Genomic DNA, 24,371 nt, shown 5'->3' on the forward strand with positions numbered 1-24,371 from the left:
TTTTCAGAGAGAGAGAGTTGTTTAATGTTGGCACAGAGCTGCCAGGTTGTGTCCTTAACTACTGCTTCCCAAAACACCACTGTACGGGAAATAAAGAAGGGAAAGCAGCCACGAACAATGCATCTCTGCGTCCTACCGATTTCCAGAAATAGTACGGCCAGTCCCTGGCTGTGACATGGTTTTCACACACCTCTCCCCAACACATCCCCAAGCAAGGCTTTCGAAGCCGAGGGCTGCTCTAAAGGCTCACCTGTGCCACATGCAGGATTCCCACAGGTTTCTGACACTCTGAGGGATCTTAAAAGCTATTAAAAGCAATGGGAACTTTCTTCTATAGAGCCTGCAGTCAGGTTCTACAGCTTCCCTCACCGCCCCTCCCCCCCGCCCTTCAAACCCTGAAAATTACAGTATTGTTACTTCTCTAAAGCAAGGAGTTTCAAAGAGCTGCAAATTAGCTATGTGAGACTGTGTTCAATAATACCTTCTAACCACTGTGAATTCCAGGAGATTCATTTCCACTGACTGACTTTTATTTCAAAAGCGTTCATACGCTACAATTGTTGGCTGCAAATATGGTTTCTACATGAACTGAAGAAGTAAGGTGTTTTTCATGATAAATAATTATCAAATATTTGGTCTTTCTGTGAGGGAGAGCGATACCACTTAGCATCATTTTAAAGTATCTATGTTACCTGGAGGCTATATACTGTTTTTGAAAGCGGGTGCAAAATCTTAATATCCCTAACATCCATAAGCCTACCTGATTCATTTGTGAACGTCACCAAAAAATAGTCCTGTTCACAGTTTTTTATACTCCTTTTCACTTTCTATACAGAAATACTCAAGTAAACGAGTTCATTTCCTGGAATATTCCATAGGAGCAGTAAGTATTACTTTGTGCAAGCTTCATATATATTGATAAGGTAAAACAACAGTGAACCTATACATCAAAAAAGGGACTCAGTTTACTACAAGACTCTGAAAAGCAGAGCCCTGTGCTGACAAAGCCACAGGGCTTCTGCACAAAATCACCAAGCGCCAATTGGGAAACCTCTGCGCACTGAGCCATGACGATGCTCCTCCCGTTGCCACACTCCACTGCCTACATACAGGGGGTTAAAAATGCTGTTCCTTCTCAGTTTGCTCTACAAGAAGAGCACATAGCTGGTGCGGGCACAGGGCTGCTGCAAATCCATTCACCAGGCAGTAAATGTACTTGCAGCAAATTTACTGGACCCATTCCCAGCTCTTTAGCAGATTTTTTTAATAGGGTCATTGCTACATGTGCTGGTGACTGTGGAACTACCCTCAGCCTATTCTGAGAGACATTCACTTTTTATATTTTTTTCCTTGGTGAGCCCTGATTCTCTAGCTTTGGCTCCTACTTTCAAACGCAATAGGACTGACAATCAGATGTGAGTTCCGAAAACTGTTCTTTTTTTTTTAAAAAAAGGGTTCACTGCAGATGATACTTCTTTTCCCAGTGACAGTCTGATTGCTGATGACAGCCTAAATTTCTTGTATAAAGTTCAAGAATCAAACTCCAATGTCACTGCTCTTCCTGTTCTTCATGAGCTCTAAAAAAATATTTCCCAAGTCACGCTCTTCCCAATTTCCCTCTCATGCTGCCCTCGCACTCCTGAATTTTTTGAGTTATTCTTCAGTTTTTTCTCAGAAATACACATTCACTGTCTAAAAGATCCACAGAACGTGAGATCCTTTTTTTAATTTTGTATTTAAATATGCAAAGCAGATGCAGATGTTTGCTTGCCTTTTTCAACCATCTGCTTTAATAACTACAGGATGGACTCTACAGTGACCTTGTTCTCCAGTCCCATAGTCTATGAATAAAGCTGTTTAAAACATGACTTACATCCAATGACTGATGTACAAGAAACCCATCACTAAAGAGGCCTGGAGTCTGGAGGCACACCATTAGTTCCACATGCTGTCTGCTCACAGGGAACATCTCCTTGTTTACTCTGATATACCTGACAATGAATGAACAGTAACAGCAAAGTTTATAAGCTCTTTATTTCTTTACTCATCAAGTCATCTTTTGTGTAAAGTGGCACCTAACAAAGACACAAACCTTTTTGAGGCTGGAGCACCTCTCCTATGAAGACAGGCTGAGAGAGCTGGGGTTGTTCAGTCTGGAGACGAGAAGGCTCCAGGGAGGCCTTATAGCCCCTTCTAGTACCTGGAGGGGGCCTATGGGAAAGCTGGGGAGGGGCTGTTTGCAAGGGCATGTAGCGATAGGACAAGGGGCAATGGTTTTAAACTAGAGCTGGGTAGGTTTAGATGAGCCATTAGGAAGAATGTTCTTTACACTGAGGGTGGTGAGACACTGGCACAGGTTGCCCAGAGAGGTGGTGGAGGCCCCACCCCTGGAGACATTCAAGGCCAGGCTTGATGAGGCTCTGAGCAACCTGGTCTAGTTGAAGATGTCCCTGCTGACTGCAGGGGGGTTGGACGAGATGATCTTTAAAGGTCCCTTCCAACCCAACACATTCTATGATTCTATGAAGATAACATAAGAATCAACAGTAGATCATTTGCCAGCCAATGCAACATGTATTTATACCTTTAAAGAAAAGCTTTCCTGTGTGCCAGTGTTGCTAACTCCTTCAATTTTTATCACAAGACTATATAACATTGGGTATTTCCTTTGATGCTCTGGTTTCTGGAATCACGACAGCAAATGAATTTCTAGAAGTCAGAAAGCAACTCTTCAGTCCCTCGGGCTGAGTTGCAAGCTTCCCTGTTTCCTCATTTTTGAAGACCTGACCAGTAGAGCTCGGCAACATTGTGCCTCTTCGTTTTTCCAGTGACTCCAGAAAAACACCACTCTCCTCTGAATGTTACGAAAGACTCGGTGACATACTTCATTGCCCCTTGTCAGACCCAGGCTGAGGAATTCAAATCACCGATAAAACCTGAGCTTTTCGAGCACCACTTCTTGCAGACAGAGGTGAGCTGCTTGTGGGCCTGGAGCAGAGCTCGGCGCAACCCGGCAGAGCCAGGTGAGGGGCAGAGCAGGCCGGGATGGCGGCACCCAATGCCAACAGTCCATGGGGATTTTGCATCAACAGAAGCAAAGAAAAGACCTGTTCTGCCTATTCTGGTAAGCAAAAAGCACAGACCTGGTGCCTGCCCTTCGCAAGTGTGCTGCACCTGCCAGTGCCATCGACTGCACCAGGCACTCCTGAATATTCAGCAGTTCTGAAAGTCGTGACATCTCCTTTAAGCCTCCACAGATGCAAACAAAGCTAAGCCGTCAGAGCAAAGCCCTGGAGAAAATAAAACATTAAAATCTCTGTATTTGTAAGAGATGGAAAGTGATCAAATGCATCTCCAGTAGAACATTCCCTTCAGCGTTAACCTTTATTATTACGCAAAGTAATAAAATGGATTGCTCTTTAGAATTTCCACTAAAAACACAGAGCAGGTAATTAATATTGCACATCTTCATGTCCCTATATAGAAAAAATAATATCTTTTTCTGTTTTGAAAAAACTAGACAGTGTATTTAGTGGTTAGAACCAAGTCATGATAACTGAAGGGATCAGAATGATAACACCTCTACCCACAGTGCCTTCCCTGACAGTCCAACTCTCCCAAGTACAGCCTGCAAATAGGTCTCTGATAATTAACTCACATCCTCTTCTACATAATCAAAGAAAAATTATTTAGCTGTATTTCCATTTTACTTTACAATGTCTAGATCAGTTCTCATACATACTAAATATTAATGAACCACCAAGAAATAATTAAGGAGATCATCCCATATAACATACCTCTATCCTTCAACACCTTTCACCTGAACACAAATTTTAATGTCTGCAGATTTTCGTAATCTCTCTAATACAATCTATTCCTAATGCCAATTTCTGAACCTGCAATTTTCTCATACGGAAGACACAGACGGAAGCAGCACTTGTTTCCATTTAATGACCGCAAATGAAATGAGCATCTAGCCTGATGGTCACCACACATTCAACAACACTTAACCAGGACTGCCAAAAGGTTACAAAGAGAACTATCTCTCAGGTACTAGTTGATACCAGCAGACCAGCAGTCCTTTAATTCTTGGGATGGAAATTAGCACTACGAAGTAACCGTGGGAAGTCATGAATCATTCTGCTGTACAGAATGTCCGTGAAAATTACTGTATCACCAAGGTGGCATATGGTTATCTCAGCTTTTCCTTTATTATTTTGTTGACCTGACCCCAGCAAAGAGAATTTTTTCATTCAATCTGCATACAAACCTCCACCAGTAACTCTTTGCCTGGACAGCAGACCAAGGCACGCATCCGAAACTCCCCACACCACCACAACATTGGAATGGACATATTGTCTGTTACAACCCAAAGTGCACCTACCCTGGTATCCCATCTCTAGCAACAATGGTCAACAAACCTCCAGAGAAGAGCCACGAACAGAAGAAACATATGGAATGCTTGTAGCATTTCACATGTTTAAATTGTCTTATGGCTTTGTACCATTTTTCATATATTTTTGTGAATATCCCACTTAAGCACTTTAGCTAGCTAGCACACCTATTTACAGAGGTGGATAGAGAGGGGAAGGAAGGAAGAAAAAAACAGTAATTAATTAAAAATTATAAACCGTGATATGACCCAGTCTAGGGTTTTTTAGGCACATTACTGCTTTACATTCTGATACCTACATAAGTCACACAACTAGGAGGCAAGTAGCGTGTTTCTCCTTGGAGGTATGGAAATCTCCTGCTCTGCATACTGTGGAGCACTGATGCTTGATAGGGAGCAGTGAGTGAGCAGACACAAATCACCTGGGGGTCCAGCCATCTGCCTCTCACCCTGCCACATCAGAGGATTTCAGCTTTAAACCTATTTTCCTACCTCAGCAAAAAATGTGTTTTACCTTTGGCAAACGTACTTCTAGATAGGACACTCTTCATTTGCTGGGTAAAAAGGCAACCTTCCTATCCTGGGCTGGGTTTTGGGTTGGTTTTTTTTTTTTTCACTTTCATAAAACGGCAGCAGCCCGAAGCTGTTCAAGAAAGCTGAAATAGTTAAAGTAATCTTGAGGGAGAATTAGGAAGCAAAGTGCAAGTAAGGTGGTCAAAAGTGTGTAATAAATGCTACTTAACCTCTGACTGTCATTCATCATGGATGTCACTGAGCATGTGTGGCATATACAAAAACACTACTAAATTTCACAAAAGGCCTTTCCCACATGGGTTTTTTTTTGCTTCTAAATTGTAAGTTTGGTCTGGGTCGGGCTTTACTTTTTAAATTGCCTTGCATTATCTGGCTTAGAAGGAACAAAACCATATTTTACAAACTTTATCTCAATGTTGATAAAGCTTAATACAAACTCAGCAATTGCTTACCAAATCTCTTCCCTCAAGACCACCCTGAAACTCTAAACAAGTCAAAAGGGCTGCACTGAGAATAAATATCAAAGACATTGCCAACTTCGTCTTTCTATTTAATTAGCAGACAAGCTCATTAGCAGAAGAGCTGTATCGGAGAGCCTGCCTGCAGCCCTTGCTCACATCAAGGACTGGGAGAAGTAGGTTGCCATCACACATGCAGAAAGCCGCCCGGTGCTGGCAGCGATAGCAGTAGATGACAGAACTGGGGACAGGGATGTCTGTCCACTAACAAAGGCGAAACGCTGTGGCACACTGTGCCGTAAAGTGAGATTTGGCATCTCTGGGGAGAAGCCAAACAATGGATTCAATAGCCCAGAGCACAACCGGCAGAGAACGTCCTTGCCCCGTTAACCGGGTGTATTTTCTGCGTGAGGGAGGAGCGGGTGGGAAAGGCAACCCATGTCCTTAGCATCCGAACGCTGTCTTATCCCACTGTGCACGCTGCGCCGGGTTACGCACTGTGAAAAAACCAACACGGACACGGGTGGTAAACAAACACTGCCATCAGAAAACATATGCGATACATGTGTGTGTGGGAGGGGGGAGAGTGTCTGCACCTAGTCTGCATGGCGAGGGGCGGGGGGGGGACGACAAATTCACAATGCAGCCACGGCAGCCTGCTTCCTCGTTCAAACAGCCTGTCACTGAGCAGCAACGTCTGTAACTTAGCTAAGATTTTAGTACTTGTTCAGCATGCAGCAACTAATACCGACAAAGTGCTCCAAGAACTGAAAAGACTGCCTGGACTAAAGGCAGCTCGTTGCAGCCTCTCCAAGCAGGAGCGCGTCCACCTAATTATTGCTGGGACGTTGTCAAGCGCATTTTAGCTTAAAATACAAACAAAGTCTTCATTTAAAATAATTTGAGGGGTTTTTTTCAACTCTTTTCTATTGAGAAAATAAAATTTGGGGGACTTGAGGAGTCGCAGCTGTTACTAATCAAATTTATTTAAGAGAGCAACGTGAAACTGTGTTTGTGAAAGTTCATAATCACAGCAGAATTAAATCATTTTTACAGAGCATTTATTTGAAAAGTTCTGTACACAAACTTTGAATATGGCAGAGAATATTTCCCTCGCAGTTAAGGTTTGATTTCATTCCTGGAAACCGCTAAAAAAATGCTGCTCGCTTGCAGCAGGGTTCTTTATTTACACTCGGTTTTAGTTTTAAGACCTGTGACAAACACCAGATTGCTCACGTTCATCATGACGTAGGCAGAGCCGCCACACAGACTGCCCTGCCTCCTGGCACTACCTGGCCGGCACGCTGCACTCCTGGCTCACTCCAGAGCAGCCGGCTTGGCAGGTTTTTCCTCTGCGGACATCCTGGTCCGGAGCTGGAAAAGAGGCTTTGAACTTCACACGGCTCCTGGCACGTCAGCAGTTACAGCCGCAGTGTGACAATCACACCTTAAAATGACGATCCTTGGCCAATATTATTCTTCCCCTACTACAAAGACCAACCCTATGCTTGTTGCCTGCACAAAGACAAGTCCTGCTCACCTCAGCAAGCGTTTTGGGTACCATAGAGACCTGGAGGCCTCCTGCCCCCAGAGCCACCCGCTTCTCCCTTTACCTTCCCCACCCACAAAACCTCTCTTTTTTCAAAAGGTATAATATATCAAATCTAACTCTTAGGGTTTTTAACCTGTGTTGAGCTAGGCCTTTGCTTCCCCACTGACGCTACCGACAATTTTCCTAAACAGTGCCAGGTGCAGGGATTTTTTTTAAAGGAAGTTCTACTAGTTCAGTGGAAACTGGCCAAAAGCCACGAACTTGTTTCAGACAGCTGACCAGCCAGCTGCAAAGGGTAATGCCAATGCCCTTCCTTCACGGCTGCAAACAAGTCAACTCAATGTTGGCCTGGCAGCAAGAACATCATACAGCCCATGAGCAGCTTCCCTCAAAACACACGTATTGTAAAGCCTCCTTCCACCTCTTTGCCCAAAATTTATTACAACAAAATTGCTTACTGTACTTCTTTTCTGTGCCTCTTCTCTCTGCGCTGCTACGTGTCAATCTCTCTTCCCCACAGAAAAAAAACAAACGCTTTTCCAAGCCAATCACTCAAGATGCTCAGCAATGATGGAAAATCTTCTTTTCTCTACCAATAGCTTGTGAGAGGAGTCAAAGGAGTCTCGTGAGATTTCCCAGGGGCAAGGAGGAGAGTGTGGGGACAGAGGAGAGTCCCATCTGGGCTTTTTCCCTTCTCCACCTACTGAATCCTGTACGAAGGGTAAAGAAATCAGGCAGAGAGACAAATGATGTCACTTGCATCTCCCGTGTGCCATCTGGTTTTACCACTCCAAGCCTCCTATATACTTCAGACGATGACAGCTCATCAGAGAGGAATCGTCCCACGGCATACTGCCAGTTTGTAAGGTAGAGAGAGCAAGGAAATAACTGCACTTTCATCCTGCCCTTCCCTCCCATACCTCAGCACTTTGGCTATCCCTCGGTACCAATATGGTTATACACCTACAGCTATTCCCTTAATCCCTCTGTTTCTAGAAACCTTCCACCCCTCACTCTCAACCTTATACCTACTTTCCTTGCTCCCTATAGCCATTTTTTCCTTAAAAATTACTTTATGTATCTGTGTTTGTTCCACTGCTTGTGGGCGTAGTTGGGATCCAGCAAGAGCAGTACGGTACCACAGCTGTATCCCCTCATAATTTCAAGGGTTGTTGACTTACTCGGTCATGATGTTATCTTTTCAAAGATAATGTTTTTGAGAGATTACACACACCAAAAGCACTGATAGGCCTCCATAAATTTAACTTGAACTTAATTAGACGGGGAGCACCTCTCAAAAACTTCTTTCTCATCATTAAAATATTTTGCGTGAAGCTTCAGTCAAAAAAATGTGGTCAAGATAAAGCGATACCTCAACCTAGATCATCTTAGTGGTTTTGCTATGGGGGGGGAAAAAATCTCCAAATTATTCATAGCGTTCTTGCAATCTCTCTTACAAGCTCTCAGAGCAGGCATTAACCTGACACACCAACTTTTCCAAATATTATTAACACTTCAAAGACACCACAAATATTGAAGTAGATAAATTCTCTATTGCTTATTCTCCTCCAGTGTATCCTTCAGCAGGACAACACAGCTTCCCATCTTTTGCCTGCTGAGTTAATGCTGAAAATATGCATTAGGTATGAAGTACTCAGTTCAAGAAGGTGGTCTCATTTAAACTTATAACAAGTAAGGATTTTTCCTGCAGTTAAGGGAGACATCTTGTTCTTAATTTTCCATTTAGTCTTGCAGGTTCCAGAAAAACATTTAATCTTTTTATATCTCACATTATAACATAAATTTGCAATGGAGTTTAAAGCAGAGAATGACAGCAGTGACTTTAAGACATCCTAGTGTTTTCTAAGCTGTGGCCAAAGAGAATGTCCTTGTTTCACACCTGTCGATGTCAATGGAAATACTGCAGAGCTCCTAGGAGATCACCGGTTCCATCACGAGCGTAACATGATATTTTATGGAGTATCCCACCTACTTCTTGAAAGATAATCTGTCTAGTTAGTATGAGCCACCTTGTCACTCAGTGGCACCTTCTGTTTCATCCTAACTGGTTTCACCACAGAGTTGCAGAAACCACCTTTCCTTGTCTGAACTGATGGGTGACACCTGAGCTGGAGCTGGCAGTGTGTCTACAGAGCCAGGGCTGCTGGGACACCACTCTCGGCAAGATGACTTGGTGCTACAACACATTCTCCTCACACCTTGTGTTGGTCACACTGAAAATCCAATGCCCTCTCCAATGTACAACCTCCCTATTTTCCAGGCTATTCAGTGATGATTGAGATGGGCTTGGTGCCTACAGGGTCTGTGGTTTGTACTGAAGAGAACTGGAGGCTTCCACTCTTAACTTCTCCAAACATGAAGTTACTAGTTCGCACAGAGTAGAAATCTAAATAAACAAATGCCTGGTCTGAAAAGTCTGATCTACCAGTGGGTAACAAGTGTGAGTGAAGCAATTGGGCAACATCTTTATTTGCAAATTAATTTCCATGCATCACCAATGCATTTCCAGTGCATCACCTTCCCAATGTACCCAAGAAGAGAAATTTTACAGTCTTCCATAATTCTTTCGGCACATCTGGTTTATGTGTATATGCATGTGAGTTGTTTTTGTTCTAAGTCTCTAGACATTTCAGCCATGACATATTTTAAACACACACAACTCACTTTTTTTAAAAAAAAAACAACAGTGAGACCTGATCAGATGAGACTGAAGAACTGAGTGCTTTCTTTGTGAATGCATCACCTTCCTTACAGGCAATGCCAGCTGCTTGACAGCAGCTTTCTACCCAAGGCTTTGTGTAAAACCCCCTGCAGGCTTGCAGATCTAAGGCTGAAGTGTGAACTGGGGTTAGAAGCAAGCACCTGTCCATAGAGCAATCGCAGGATGCAAATACAAACACGCCAGCTTTTCAGAAAGGTCTTCCTCAGATGGGAGTCCACCATACCCTGGTAAAACAGGTGCAGGGGAGGCACAAATTTAAAGCCACATGGGAAGTCAAGAGCCCCAAAATCAGCACATAAGCACAGGCGTCTTGATCAGCCAGCTGCGCCCTCCTGCTGATTTCTCAGCCTGTGTGGGTCTCAAGGGATCAGCAGGAGTGGGAGCAGAAGTACCCCAAACATATAAAACTCTTTCTGTGGGTATCTTGCTTCGAGGTGAAAAACAAAAACAAACCAAAAAAACCCAACGCCAAAAACAACAAACCAAAACCCCCCCAAAACATGCTAACCCTGGCAAGTTCTTTCTGTCAAGACCTGAGCACTTGGGCTTGAATCCTTAACGCAAAAGTACCTCTTGGATGGCTAAAAGAGCCACTTCCAGGATCTGCATTTTAGCTGTTCCGGATCCATAATATGACTATTGTTAAGAAAATGAAGACTGAAAGATGCTGTGTCTCAAGCAAGACACTAGTGAAATGGTTTAAAATAAGCACTGACCACATGGGACTGACCTGAGGCAAAATCCACACCCAAATGCACACTATTTCTCAATAACTTAAAAAAATATTGGAAAACTGAAAATTAAAATGGCCTTAAATTCGTGGCTCAAACCCATTTTTAGCTGATTTCTAAGTCACTTTAAAATAAAGAATTTCTTGAATTACTATTTCTTTATTCTTCTTAATACTGGGACAACATACAGCTGCTGCAGTCTATTTTTTCTGCATCTTGCAAAAACTTTATATAATTCTAAATTCGGGAAGTTCTTTAAACATAAGAGTGTGTTTAAATACTCTTTGGAGCTACAGAAAATACACTTCATGCAAGCAAGGGGAAGTGCTAGAACTACTGCCAAAAACTATTAAATAGCTTGAAGCAATTTCTATCCTCTTGTTTGAACAGGAGCAAAAAAAAAAAAAATGTTTAAAGGACATGGAATCTCTTTCTGTCTTCCCCTCTCTCTGAAATACCCAACTAATTTTCCTTAAATTAATCTGTGCTTTTAGCCTCCCTTCCCTGTGATTAGTAAAGAACTAAGCAGTAAGAGAACAGGAGCTCAAGACAGACCAAGCGAATGTTAACCTGGAACACCGTTTTGCTAATATGCACAGCCACGGTTTCTGCTCTGTGCAAATTGTATTATTTTGCGTTCAAATGGTTGCACTTGTATAGTCTGATTGTCTTATCTATCCTGTAGGGCTGAGCAAAACAGTGCAACCACTGAAACTAAACATGAATTTATTTTCTGTAAAAGGAGGGCTGAGACATGAAAGCTGTGAAAGAATCTTGTTAGCAATTCCTTGTGTAGGCAGCATGTCTCACTTTAATCATATGCATTACGGCCTTTACCCATCGCTGCAAATTCACTCCGAGAGCTTTTCTGCACATCAGTTTGGCTAACCCACTTTCTAATGTCTCTTGTCTCTGCATAAGAAAGCTGAAAACTATATTGCTTCTTATACTGCAAACAGCAAGACAACACACACACGCACAAAATCAGTGCCTTTCACGAGCATGGCTTGTGTCCATCATTTCCTGTTTTTGTTCCATGTTTTCCACTACCATAGTTATCATCTGGACGCCTGAAGCGTCTGCACTGAGGTTCTGAAACACAAGAGGGCAGGCTACATGCAAAGGAAAAAGCACAGTGCGTTTTCCTGCTAGGTTTCACAATGTTAACAGCCCAGTTGAACAGCCTGTCGGAAAAAGATTAAAAGAGGCGCATTTCTCACTTTCAGAATAAAAACATGTGACCAACCTCTTCTGTTTCTCTAAACAGTAAACTGTTAGTTATAGCTGTACCCCTGCATTTAGAAACTGTGTCAAAAGGTGAAAGGTCTTTTTCTCTTGAAATCTGCAGCAATTTCTAAGGCCGCTATGTAACGGTAAGAAAAGTTACTTGCCCTCTTCCAGGCTTTGACATGCAATGTAATGAAAACGCAATGGATTCTCTCTCTCGGTAAATTCCACCAGTTGAAAGCTTTAAGGCCCTCCCCCCATAAATGTTATTTTGGTAAACGTGTTGTGTTCATTCTTACACAACCCTGTTTTTTAAGCGCGGGTAGCTGTGAGAGCAGGCTGTCATACGATGGTTGTCTGGAAGTAGGCAGCGCAGCTGCGAGGTAGCACTCCAGCCCCCCTACTAACATGTTCTCTGATGGTTTACTGTTGAAAAATTTCCAGTACTAGACTCTTTGAAGCAACAATATCAATTCAATGTGCAGATGCCGTCACAACGCAAGGCCTTCTTGATGTTTTTGATATTAATTTGCTCGTGAGTTAATTTCCTCCAAAAATTTTGTATTTCAGTAACTAATGACTCCTATGGAAGTCAGCAAGATTTATGTCACTGATATGAACAAGTCCGAGGTTAGCTTTTCTAGACAAATCCCATGCCTGGTGAAAGAAATACGGACCTGCAATCTGAAGCAAAACCGTGCCCTCATTTTTCTGTTTGATGTTAACAGATGAAAAGTTAGATCCTGCTAACCCATATTTTTGTGCCTCAGCCCAGCTCCTTTGCACTTATCTACGTGAGCCATGTAATTGGTTCTGATGCCCTATTCGTGTAAGCTAAGGCAACTTGTTTGAGTAGAGGTTTACGGCTGAGAATCCAGATACTTGGATCGTGGGAGCCTGGCACAAAGGAGGTCAGGATTAGTCCTTCTAAAGAAACAGTGGTGTAAGCATCCACATAGGTGTTGCCGGTTTTGGAAAGTTCTTTAAGTTCTTTGACTGGGCCAACAACGAATTTTTTCATCTCTTTCAAACTAAAACAGATTACTGACCATTTATAGCAAAAAAAAAAAAAAAAAAAAGTCTAAAGAACTGATCTGCTATTCAAGGTAAATCAGTGCAAGCGTTCTTGCAGAACCCTTCTCCAACATTAACAGTCTCACAGAGTCTACATTTTTCACCCTTCTGCAGCACATCACCAGCATTTAGTTGCACCAACATGTTACCAAAAAGGGCCTGGCCGAACTTGCTCTTTCACATAAACAAAACTTGAGTTGGGTGATACTTGGGGGTTTTTTTTGCAAATAATGTTATCTCCAGGATTTTAGCAAGAGAGGTTATGACACAAACACAGATGAACACAAAACCAGTTGGTCAAACATGTAAAGGATGCGCTGAAAAGGAATTAGAATTTGTGTGTCACAGAACTTATTTTATTCCACACTTTGCCTTTTATTTTTGAAGATTTTCAAAGTTTTTCTCTGTTAGATGCTTTAACGCATGTATGTAGTATTCTAAGAAAAATGTTCTGACAAATCAAAACTGCATTATTCTCACAGTCAGCCAGTCAGACACCAGCCTTCATCTCACACCTTCAGGCTGTTCGCTTCAGGATGGCTAAATTTGACTTTTGGACTATACATGATGTTGAGCAGGAACAGGATCTTCTTTTTTCTTTTTTTTTTTTTTTGTTATCTTGGGAAAGGAAGTGTTCTGGCAGTATCTCTAGGTCTTATGCTTAGAACAGGATAAAGCAAAAAAGACGACACCACCCTACAATATACGCGTCTCGTGACGGAATTAATCGGTGTATCTGAACATGCTGAACTTCCCTACAACAGAATTAAAAGGAAACACCTTGCAGATAATAATGAAAAAGTGTAGTAGCTCATGCAAAAATCTTTCCTCTTCCCACAACAGCTCTTTAAGGACTCAGTTCTTAACTTCTTTTTAAAGAAAAACAAATTCCTATTCAAATTCAAGAATAATTTCACCGGTTGAGAAAAAAAGCGTCCCAAAGAATCATTAGAAAAAAGTTTATGTTCTTACTTCTTCGTGAAACCTGAAAAGACTCTCCTCTGTAGTTCCTTTCCAAGAACAAAAAAAATTCTGCACTATGTATTCCTGTAGAGGAAAGTCTAACTGCATGGACACAGTTCTTAAAAATATGTTATATAATCGCCCTCCTCTAACAGACTACAGCAAATTTAAAAAATCCATTTAACTTTGGTCATTTCTGATTAATATGCTTAGGATCAGTAAGTTGCAATTGCAAAAGCTTTGCATTTGTAATTAATAAGTACAAATTATTGAGAAGCAGAATGAGTTGAACACTATTAAAAGTTTATACACATAGAACCAAATTCTGTTCATTCAAAAAACTAAATTCAGAAGTTGATTTTAATGCATGATGCCCTTCCTTCATTAGAGAGCTATGATGAAAAGCCAGTACTATGAAGACTATGACCTGAGGTTCAAGATTGCAGTTAAACAGCCTGTGATCCTCTATGTAATAAAAAAGACATTTTGAATCAAATACCAGGCTGCATTTAGCCATGCGCATGGCGTGAAGTATTTACCCAGGAAAGATGATCCCGTGGGACTCAACCTCTATTTTCCACCAGGCGACAGACACCGGGCTGTGCCCCGCATACAGGGCAAATGGCGTAAAAGCAGCTCCAGATGGCACAAAGGCACCCCATCCCATCTTTTTCTTTGCTGTGGCGTTTTAGGACAGGGTGCAGCAGCATCCTCCTGGCCCCTGACGATTGCAACCGCAGCATTTCCCAGGCAAACCCAGGCACAGGGCTCCGGCCGCCCTCCCATCAGTCCCCCCCATCCAGAGGGACAGCGGGCAGGGGTGTACGCTGCCCACACCCAGGGACCGGCTGCAGGCACCCCAGAGTCGAAGGGGAGGACAACAGGTTCCTTTGCGAGCTTGCAGCCCAAGCCAAGCTTTAGCCTTCCAGGAATATTCAGGCAGTAAGATGCTAATTCAACACATGCAAGATTTGCGAAGCAAACTCCGTAAGACTGCCAAAAAGACACAAGTATAACAATTACTTTCCCAGAAATTATTATTTTCTTTCCTTGATGAGATGAGTATATCTGATGCTAAAACTCGGCAGCTTGGGGATGCAGAACTCCTCGTACGACCAACCATAAATAGAACTATATTGAACTGTAAATGGAGTGAGGGCTTGCTGCTGAGGTGTTCAGCAGAAACTCTTTCCAACAGGAACGAGACTGGGCCTCTACACTGACTACACAATCAGCATTACACACTTCTCTGTATCTTAGAGGTAAAAAATGAGTAATAAGCAATAAAAATCATTAACTAATGTTAAAGAAATTACAAACATACCTTACACAACTGCTTAAATTAATTTCTGTGCAGACCAATTCTACATCTAACCTGAAACTAAATGGTGCAAATTTCGAGAAGAAAAACGCAAATGAATTTGTACCTCTACAGCTTTTGACCTAAGATATTTTTTCATTGCAACAATTTTCTTATGCCATCACCAGCTCCATTCCAAAGGGAACTACAAAATGGCCAGGGCAAATTATTTTGTTCTATCAGTCTGCCAATCTGCTAGATACATGCACATTGTGAGTTTAACAGGAAAAAGGCTGGGATTAGCTTCATGTAAAATATGCATATACAACAGGGTACGCAAAGGCCAGACTATAAAACAGAAAATTCCATACAATTACAGATTTTCTGTGCATCTACCAGCAAACAAAGCTTTGTCATCTTTAAAATTCATGTGAAATATCTGGACTTTAATTTGTTCCATTGGTAGGGCTCCTGAGGGTGGATTACAAATAACAGGCACGTGTTCTCAATCTGCTTGTTGATCTCACTTGAAAAATTGACAAGATTGGGTAGTAAAGAAAGACACAAGCTAAAGCTTTAAAACTCATCTTTGAATGCAAGTTAACCATCTGAAAGTAAAAAAGTGGCTAATTTTCCAGATTAGTTCCAATTATACCGAATTCTTTAATCTAAACTGCACAGTTTTTAACACGATTCTTTGCTTGATGTGAACATTCAAGGCTTTTCTTTTTTTTTTTTGTGAACAGAAGATACGTATGAAGCCTATCTGTGTAAGAACCAAATTGGTTTATTAGAACTGGAGGGAAATCACTTAATTCTGGAGACGCTGTAATGTGAAGTGCAAAAGAAATGGGATTTAAATATCTGCTAAAACATATTTCTTACTCCTGCTCACACAGAAGTGATGAAAATTTTTTTCTCAATGGGAAAGTAAAAAGGAGACCATGATTTGCTTAGTGAAAAATGTTCGTGCATTATTTTATATTACACATACTGATAAAACAATTACTATTCAGCACTACATTGACAAGTCAGTCTTCCAGCTACATTCCTGTTAGACCTATTTACTACTTTACCGTTTTTCTCATTTGTCAAAAAAGCTATTTCTGACTGCTCACAGCTACACATTTCTGAAAGTATGTTTTAATGCTGAATTTGTGAACAGATATTGAAACATTATTTTAAAAAAATACTGCCAATGACAACACACTGCTGAAAGAGCACTACTTCTGTCTGAAAAAGTTTACTTCCCCTTTTCTACTTTGCAATTCAAGCTGCTTTGCAGCTAACAAAAGGGTACTTATTGTCATTTTATTAAATTTGAGGTAACAATAAACATTAACTCGGTCTCAAACATGATGTCATGCTGTATGTATCTAGGTTAAAAGAGAACGTAAAACAAATTACCTGGATTGCTTAGGAAACCCTAAATGCCCTAATTTACCCAACCATTTATCAGCAGAACTAATGAAAAGCCTTTCTTGCTCTTGCAATGGGAAAAGGTAGCCATTAGTCTCTGAAGTGTACAATTTTACCAGCAAGACAAAACAAAAAGCAAATCTTGGGAGTAAATATCAGCTGGATGTTCACATAACAAGGTCCAGAGAGACATATCCAGAAGTTTCCCCTTTTAATCCAACTCTGAATAATGTTGGATGCTGTTCTCTGTTCCTTCAGAGCTCTACTACTGCCAAAATAACTGCAAGGCTTGCAAGTCCGAATATATCTCAAGCCTTTCCCAAGGCACCCCAACACTGTCTGAGGCACTGAAACTATGGCAACCGAATAAGAAAGCAGCTTCCATGATTAATAGATGAAGATCCCAGCGACAGTGCCTAGCTAGGCCATAATTCAGGAATGCAGGAGGAATTAGCATAGAATCCATCTCAATCTACCAATAAAAAGTAGATTTTGAAAGGCATCAACAAAACAGCAATTTTTTTCTGCTAAAAAAAAATATTCTATAGAACTATAAACTGTTCGAATTCTCATTAACATTTCAATGAACGGCTGCCTCGAGTGCAAGAAACGGATAAATGTTTGTGAACAATGGTGAAGGAACCAACATAGCAAATTTCCCATCTGACTATCAAAGCCATATGTAGGAATACTCAATATACAGAACATCTGAGTGAAGCTGAGCAGGCGGGGATAAGAAAGTAGAAATGATGTTTGCTGCAGTCAGGAATATATTTGGACATAGTTTTTCCCACTGTGTTGGGTATTCATATATGAGAGTACTTTGAGTCTGTCAGGGTAATTGCAAAATTGATGAGGGTTAGGAATATCTTTTTTTTAAAGTGCATAATCAAACTTCCACTATTATCTCCAGTAAAAATACTAGTATTATAGTTCTCATCCACTAGATGGTCTCAGACTAAGGTGAAAGGGCATAATAAAAATATTCTTTGTTTCTTTCCACTTTCATAAAGTTCTCACAAAAGGCAACTGGCTACAGAGATCATAAAAGCATAGGAATGTTTTTTTTGCCCATATCACACAAAGGGTATAACCCTGCAGTCAAGGCACAGGCCTACCTGGGGAGGGGAACCAAAGGCTTCCCATATGGAGGAGACCACGCATGCTGCCATGTCGCACGATGTGCTGCAATGCTGTGCATCTGCCCCTGGAAACTCTTTGACTCCAGCATTGCATGAATGTTGTAAAACTATATTTCTGTAGAAAGTTCCTCAGTAGCAGTTTTGTTGGTAGCTAAAAAAAAACCTGAAAAAATGGCATGGGGTAGTCCATGATACGTGAATTTCAAGTATCTAGTATAAATACTCTATATAGAAATGCCTATTATTAACAATACTTTTAAAGGAAAGGTCATCGCTGAATGTAGTGAATTACCATATGTCTTCACTCTAGAGATACAGCAACTGGCAGTTCTGTTAATAGCTGGTTTATCTACTTCATTTTACATCTCTATTTCAGCCACTAAAGAAACACTTTGAGGCTTGGGGAAAAATTCCTTTCATACAAAAATGACTCTGTATTGACACAGAGCATAGTACACACCTCCTTTTTGGCTGATAAATAACTACAGTTCTACACTGGGAAAGACTTCAAGAGGTTTTACAGTCAATTACGGGATAATTCATGTTGGGTTTTTCTTGTTTTCTTCTTCCTTTTTTGAAAGCTGGTTTTTTTATCTAGTTCTTTTTTTTATTAAACTATAGCTGGAGCTAAACTTTAGATTTCAGAGGGCAAGAGTCTGGCAGCCTCATTTATGTTCATCTGCTACATGAAAGCTGAGAATATGATTATTTTATGGGGGGATGGATCTCTCATGCCCTTCCCTACTTCCAATGGCCCCACTACTAATAGTTAGCAGTCTTTAAAAGTCTGAAGGAACAAAACTTGCAAATGCTTCTATGCCCGTCTTTCAATGAACCCCTCCTAAGATTTCCAGAATACCCTGATGTTGTAGGTGAGTATCTGTTTTCTATTCTTTTTCTCCCTCAGTTCCCATACCACATTTAATTTCGAATCCTTTCACGTCTTCCAGCTGCTAAAATAGGATAGGCAAATGAGCGGCTTGGGAACTCCAAAAGACACGCGGGACATGCAATATGTATAATTATAACACAGTAGGTGGCACTCTTCCCTTTAAATCCTAAATCAGTGCCTTGGAGCTGTGCTGCCATACTTGCCATGTTGCAATCAAGACCCAAACCCAAAGAATTGTTCACCATGGACAATTCAAGACCCCTTAACGCTGCATAAATGTGAACATTCAGTTATTGCCATGGCCATAGGTAATGGTTTAGTTTTCTCACAAGACAGCACATAAAGAAAACAAAGACATGCAAACTCCGGTCTGCCAGGTTTGCACTTGAACTGGTCAAGTCCACTTCTGCCTTCACAGACCCTACGCACGTCTAAGCTGTTCCTCACTCGAGAGACTGGGGTGACAGGCCAAAAAATAAAAATATTCCTACAGAGAAGTGTCAGGCTCAGGCCCGGGCTTTCCCCCAGCTGCTTGTTTCTGCCTTTGAACATTGTTCATGGTTGCCGTACGCTGCCGATTAGCAGCCGGACTCCATGCTAATACTGACTGTATCTTACTGCCAAAATGATCTCTGTGTATGCCTCACCCATCTCAGAGTAATCCCGATACACAGAATTAATGAGCATAAAATGCTCAAATGGTCACCAGTAAAAAGCATTGCTTACTCCTCTTATTTTTCTGTTGCCCCGTCAAGACAAAGCTTATCACAATTTGTCAGACGCGACTTGCTCAGTAACATGGAGACCTGGGTCTGACTTAACAGTGAAGGTCAATCCAGAGTGAATGTACTCACACCATACCTTCCAGTCCTCAGCAAGTACTGATGGCCAACAGAGAACAGTATTTTCAGATTGGGGCCTAGGTATGAAAAAAAAAGTCCCTGTTTGAGTAACAGTTCAGCAACTGCCTTTAGTCTCAGAAAATTACTCGGGCAAGCAAGGCTTCACTGGGTGAATAAAGCTTACTTGGGCGAGTGACACTGGGAAGGATAAAGGCTAAAGATTTACCTCCTCAATAAATCAATAATGTGAGGTAAAATACTGCAGTATCTGTATCAAATTAGGATAGTGAAAAATTCTGGTTTAGTATGGTTCACGTTTTCTCTAGCACATGCTGCGTGTAGTAGAGCTGAATATTATTTTCCAGAATTTATCCAGTTGTTTGTTTTCATCACTCTGCTATAGTGTATGGGAATCAGGTACTATACACAAAACATTTGTTTGGGTAGTATAACAATGTGTTCTTGCAAACAAGTTGGATGTGAGGCATGTATTAGCTCAGGTCAATTTAATCCTAAAACATTTTATGTCTCCCCTGCTGTAAACCATGTGAACTCCTTTCATGTGTATTTATGTATGGCTCTTCAAAACAAGATGACAAATTTCCCCTTCCCTTCACAAAACATGCACAAGCAAGTTCACAATCACCTACTTCCTTTTTAATGCAAACAGTTCTCCTCTGGATTTATCACAGGTCATTAATTTGATCTCTCTCCTTTTCTTTTTCTTTTTTTCTTTTTCTTTTCAACAATGAAGTCAACTCCTCATCCTTAGCCCGACCTACCTCCTTCTTCAGTCTTAAACTCCCAATAACTGCGATCCTCTATTTAGAAACACTAAGAGGGGACTATGGCTAATACTCACTTTCATCTTCAAGTAGCTAGAGATGTTAGCTAGCCATGTTTCTCATAGATGTTACTGCCCAATTATTTTTTTTGTTTCAAGTAGTAGGAGTTCAGTTGATAAGGTTGCTTTTACCGTTAAGTAAGAATATACAGTTTTAATCTACACTAATCAAGAACACATAGAACATCTGTGACCATATGATTCATCTTCCCTGAAAGTATTCACCCATGCTTCAAGGATCTGATTCCTACTACGTGAAAAGCAAATGTTGCAAATATACTTTACAGTATTACCTACTATTTTAAAATTCATTTAGCAGAAATGTCATCTGGGCATTCTGCTCCTGAACTAAACTTCCATGAAAGGCAGAGATTTTCTCCATGAAGAGTGGTGGAGAACGGAGATTAATGTTTTTATGCATAGGAAATTGTTTGGCTTTAAAGACAGTTAGTATATATTCTCTTTGTCTTATCCCTTATGAGAAGGTACTGTATTAAAACTAGGTTCCTTTTAGATAAAATTATACCCTAGACAGTGAACTGCCTTGGCAACTGTACTTTTTTAAGAGTGACAAATCTTCCCGATCTTACTGAATCTAGTATTTGCTTTCAACCACATACAAGGCAATTCCATGAAGAAAGGGATTTGCTGGAGGAGACCCAAATTTCATCACAATACACTAGATCAGTCTCATTAAAAAAAGAACTAAAAAAACCCCAACAGGAGTTAACCAGAGCAAGATCATTTTGCTTTTCTGATCTGAAAACAAATGGCAAAGGAAGCCCTGAACATGATAACAGCTGTATAAATCTTACTCTGAGAGAAATATCACAGACTCCTCAAAATCTCCCTGAGTTCTGCGATTAAAAGAGCCTGACTCTGCTGGACTTTGTCACGCGTATGCCAAAAGATTTACCCGCCAAATACAGATTACTTACATGAGAATGGCTCGCTGGATGACACTTAGATTAAATGAATGCAAACCAAAAGCAGTCACTGAACTAATTTTTTGCAAAGACAGTGGGGAAAATCACGCCTCTAGCTACTACCTTTGAGGTTGGCTTAATAATGAGTATCGTTACTGGATGATACTAAACAAAAGTTAGCAGAATGTATGTCAATTAGTAAGCCACCACATGCAGCCCTGTGACACAAAACGGTTGTGGAGATTTAACTCTTCATTACTTACAGCACCTGCAAGCCGTGTGTGCCCCTTTGGACGATCAACCATTCACCTTGCAGAGTCAGGAATTAGCGTATTTTACAACTTATTACACAGCTCACTAAAGCCTTTTTTTTTTTTTTGCCGTTCTATTAGTGAAATAATTTTCTGCCTACAGCAGCTGGAGATCCGCGCTGCACAGAGGCTGGCACAAACGCACATGTTTACAAACTTCAAAAGCAGCAATTAGCTCGGGAGAGGAAAAGGAGAGCGAATTTCCCTCTGAACAAGCGGTCAAGGTTAGAAAAGAAAAAAAAGAGCAGAGTCCTTTGCCGACAGAAAACCCAGCGGTTACCGCCTTGCGACTCACCCTGGGAAGAGCCAGGCAGGACGGAGGTGGTGGCGGCGGGCAGAAGGGCATCTCCGCTGCGACTGACCGGCCTCCAGCCTCAGCCCCTCTTCCCCCGCCAGCCCCACACCCGGAGCCACCCCCGGGAAACGCCTCCCCCGGGCAGGAAGGAAAGAAGGAAGGAAGGAAGGAAGGAAGGGGCTGGGGCGGCCGAGCCCTCGCAAGAAGCAGGTACTTTCTCCAGGCCTGATGAAGGAGACCCAAACTTTTCGGCGGGGAGGTGCTGACCTTCCGCCGGCCCCCGGGGGCTGCCCGAGACCCCACCCCGCCGCTCCCCGGCTCCGCATCTGCCCCTGCACCGCTGGCAGCACAGCCCGGGGGGGCTACTGTGGAGCCGCTGCCACGGCTCCTAACGCACCTTGCTCTCCGCCGAGCGCCTTCCCTGCCCGTGCATAGACGGGGGACGGGGTGTGTATGTGTGTAGGGTGAAATCCCTCCCCTCCTCAGCATCCTTCCCCCTCGGCATCATCCTCTTCCCCCCCTCAGCATCCCTCCCCACCTCAGCATCAGCGGCGCGAAGGCGCCCCGCTGCCGGCCCCCGCCCGGCCTCCCCGCCAGCCGCGGGGCAGCCCGCAGCCCCTCCGGGAGGGCTGGTTGAACAGTAAGTCCTTTGTGCCGGCCGGCCCTGTTATTTCCCCCCTTAGAAAAACTTTCTCTTTTCCGCCGTTTCGCCCGGCTCTCCCGAGGCCGGAGAGAGGAGAGGGGCTGAAGGAGCGGCCGGGGGAGGGCGCGGGCGGAGGGAGAAGAGCTGGGCCGCCCCGCGATGCTCCCCGCCCGCTGGGCCTCCCCGACGTGTCCGGTCCCCCCGTGCTCGGTGCCAACCCGCCTGTCTGCGCTCCCCAGCCGGCGGGAAGCGGCTGGCAGAGCCACCGGCCCGCGGGGGAGAGGCTGGCGGCAGCCGACAGAAAGGGGCGGGGAGCAGCCCTGGGAGAGACACCCTTCTCCCCGGGGCTGCGGGAGGGCAGCTGCCACCCCGCAACCCGACCCTCCGCCGGGGCCGGGGCGGAGGGGAAGGCGGCCGCTGTCCGCGGGGAGCGGGCGGGGAGGGGAGACCGCGGCCCCAGCCCGCGATCGCGAACAAAGCCCGGGGCTGCGCCACGGAAGAAGTTTTCTCGGTTCCCGGCCTCTTCCCCCCACCTCCAAACCGCAACCCCAGCCTTGGAAAAAAAAATAATAAAAATAAATAAATCAACCGCAACCCAACCACCCCGCGTGGAAGAGCGGAGACCGCGGGGTTACGCCTCTGCATGAAGCGCCCACATTGTCCCTGTAACAAAGGCACCCTCCCCCCGACCCAGCCCCACACGATGCCCGGCGGCCCCGGGGTGAGCGGGCGCCGGCCCGGGCCCCGTCCCCCTCCCCGACCCCGTCGTCCCGCGGCCGCCCCGCTCCCCGCGGCGCCCCGGCGGCCGCGACCCCCTGCCGCCGGCCCTCGGCGAGCAGGGCTCGGGGCCGGGGAAGCGGCGAAGAGCCCAAGCACCCCGCATGCAAGCCGTGCCGAGGGGGGGAGACTAAGACGTTAAGCAGTTTGCGGGGAAGAGGGTTAGAAAAAGAAGAAAAAAAAGAAAAGAAAGGCGAAGCCACGAGATGCCTGGAAAGTGGCAACAGCAAGCGTGTGCACTTGCAGGCGGCTCTTCTCCTCCTCCCTAGGCGCTGTAAACGCTGTCGAGACAGAAAGCAGCAGCCAGCCTTAAACCACACACCATCCTCGTTCCTCCCGAGCCTGCAGGGGCGACCCGGGAGCCTTCCTTTCCGAGCAACCCCAAAACACCAGGTAGGGATACGGACGGGGGAGTACTGTACCTTTTCGGTGCATGTATCTAGGCAGCTAGAGGACAGAACTAGCTGATGTAGTGTCCCATTTAGTAATCCATTTAAGGGGATCGCTCTGGGAAACTGGAGCCACTCTCTCCTTTGCAATCCTTTGTCATTACTACATGTGTGCTTCCCGGGGGATGGAATATTTAATATTTCTACTTTCTGAATTGCAAATGCAATTTGTTCATTTCCAATGATGGGCAAAAAGAGGGGAGGGAACAGGGAGAAGAAGAAGGGAAAAAAAAAAAAAAAAAAGCGTTAGCAACTCCTCTCCAGACCCAAATTCCACTACGGTTCCACTCCAGAGAGTCCCCTTCAGTCGCGCCTCGGGAGGTGAGTCATTTCGGGGTCTCCTCCTGCTCCCTCTCTACCAAAAGTGCTCCTGGTGTGACGGCTGCTTCAGGAAAACTCCTACGCTGGAGGCACTCGCCGTGCCACGGCAGGAAAGCGCAGTCGCTCCTCGCCCCGGGCTGCCGGGCATTGGACTGTGCGCGGCGCGGACCGGGGAGCCGCTGTCTCCCGCTCGCTGCCCGCCGCTGCCCTGCCTCCCCCCGCCGCCCGCCTCCCCGCCGCCCCTGGGACGCGGCTCCGCCGCCGGGAGGCGGAGACAAAGCCCACCCCGCCCCGCCCGAGCCCGGCGGCCCCCGCCCCGATGGGGCGGCGGGCGGGGCCTCCGGGGGGCGGGACCTGGGCGGTGGCGGCGGCTGCGGCGGGGCGGGGGTTGTCGGGTCTGTGCTGCGGGGAGCTCTTCGCTCCAGTGCTCTCTGCCGGTGGCCGGTGCCGAGCGTTACGCGGAGCAGGTGGTAGCGGAGGGGGCCCGCCGCCCCCGCCCGTGTCCCCGCAGCTGCTGCTGCCGCCGCCGCCGCCG

General features: G+C 44.1%; 1 protein-coding gene across 8 annotated transcripts in view; it reads right to left on the bottom strand.

Annotated features, from left to right (window-relative positions):
• The window catches only part of SEMA6A (semaphorin 6A), a 119,011-nt gene extending 94,945 nt beyond the window's left edge, over positions 1–24,066 (bottom strand). For 5 of the 8 annotated variants that reach the window (XM_063319626.1, XM_063319625.1, XM_063319623.1 and 2 more), the window contains exon 1: positions 23,489–24,066. The gene's annotated coding sequence lies outside the window, so the exon portion shown is untranslated. Of the gene's footprint in view, positions 1–19,289; positions 19,308–21,646; positions 21,767–22,043; positions 22,094–23,488 lie in introns of those variants that run through there. The other 3 variants (XM_063319621.1, XM_063319620.1, XM_063319622.1) reach the window with 3 other exon arrangements.
• Between the last annotated feature and the right edge of the window lie 305 nt (positions 24,067–24,371).

This window comes from Chroicocephalus ridibundus, chromosome Z (genome assembly GCF_963924245.1).
Source record: "Chroicocephalus ridibundus chromosome Z, bChrRid1.1, whole genome shotgun sequence".
NCBI lineage: Eukaryota > Metazoa > Chordata > Aves > Charadriiformes > Laridae > Chroicocephalus > Chroicocephalus ridibundus.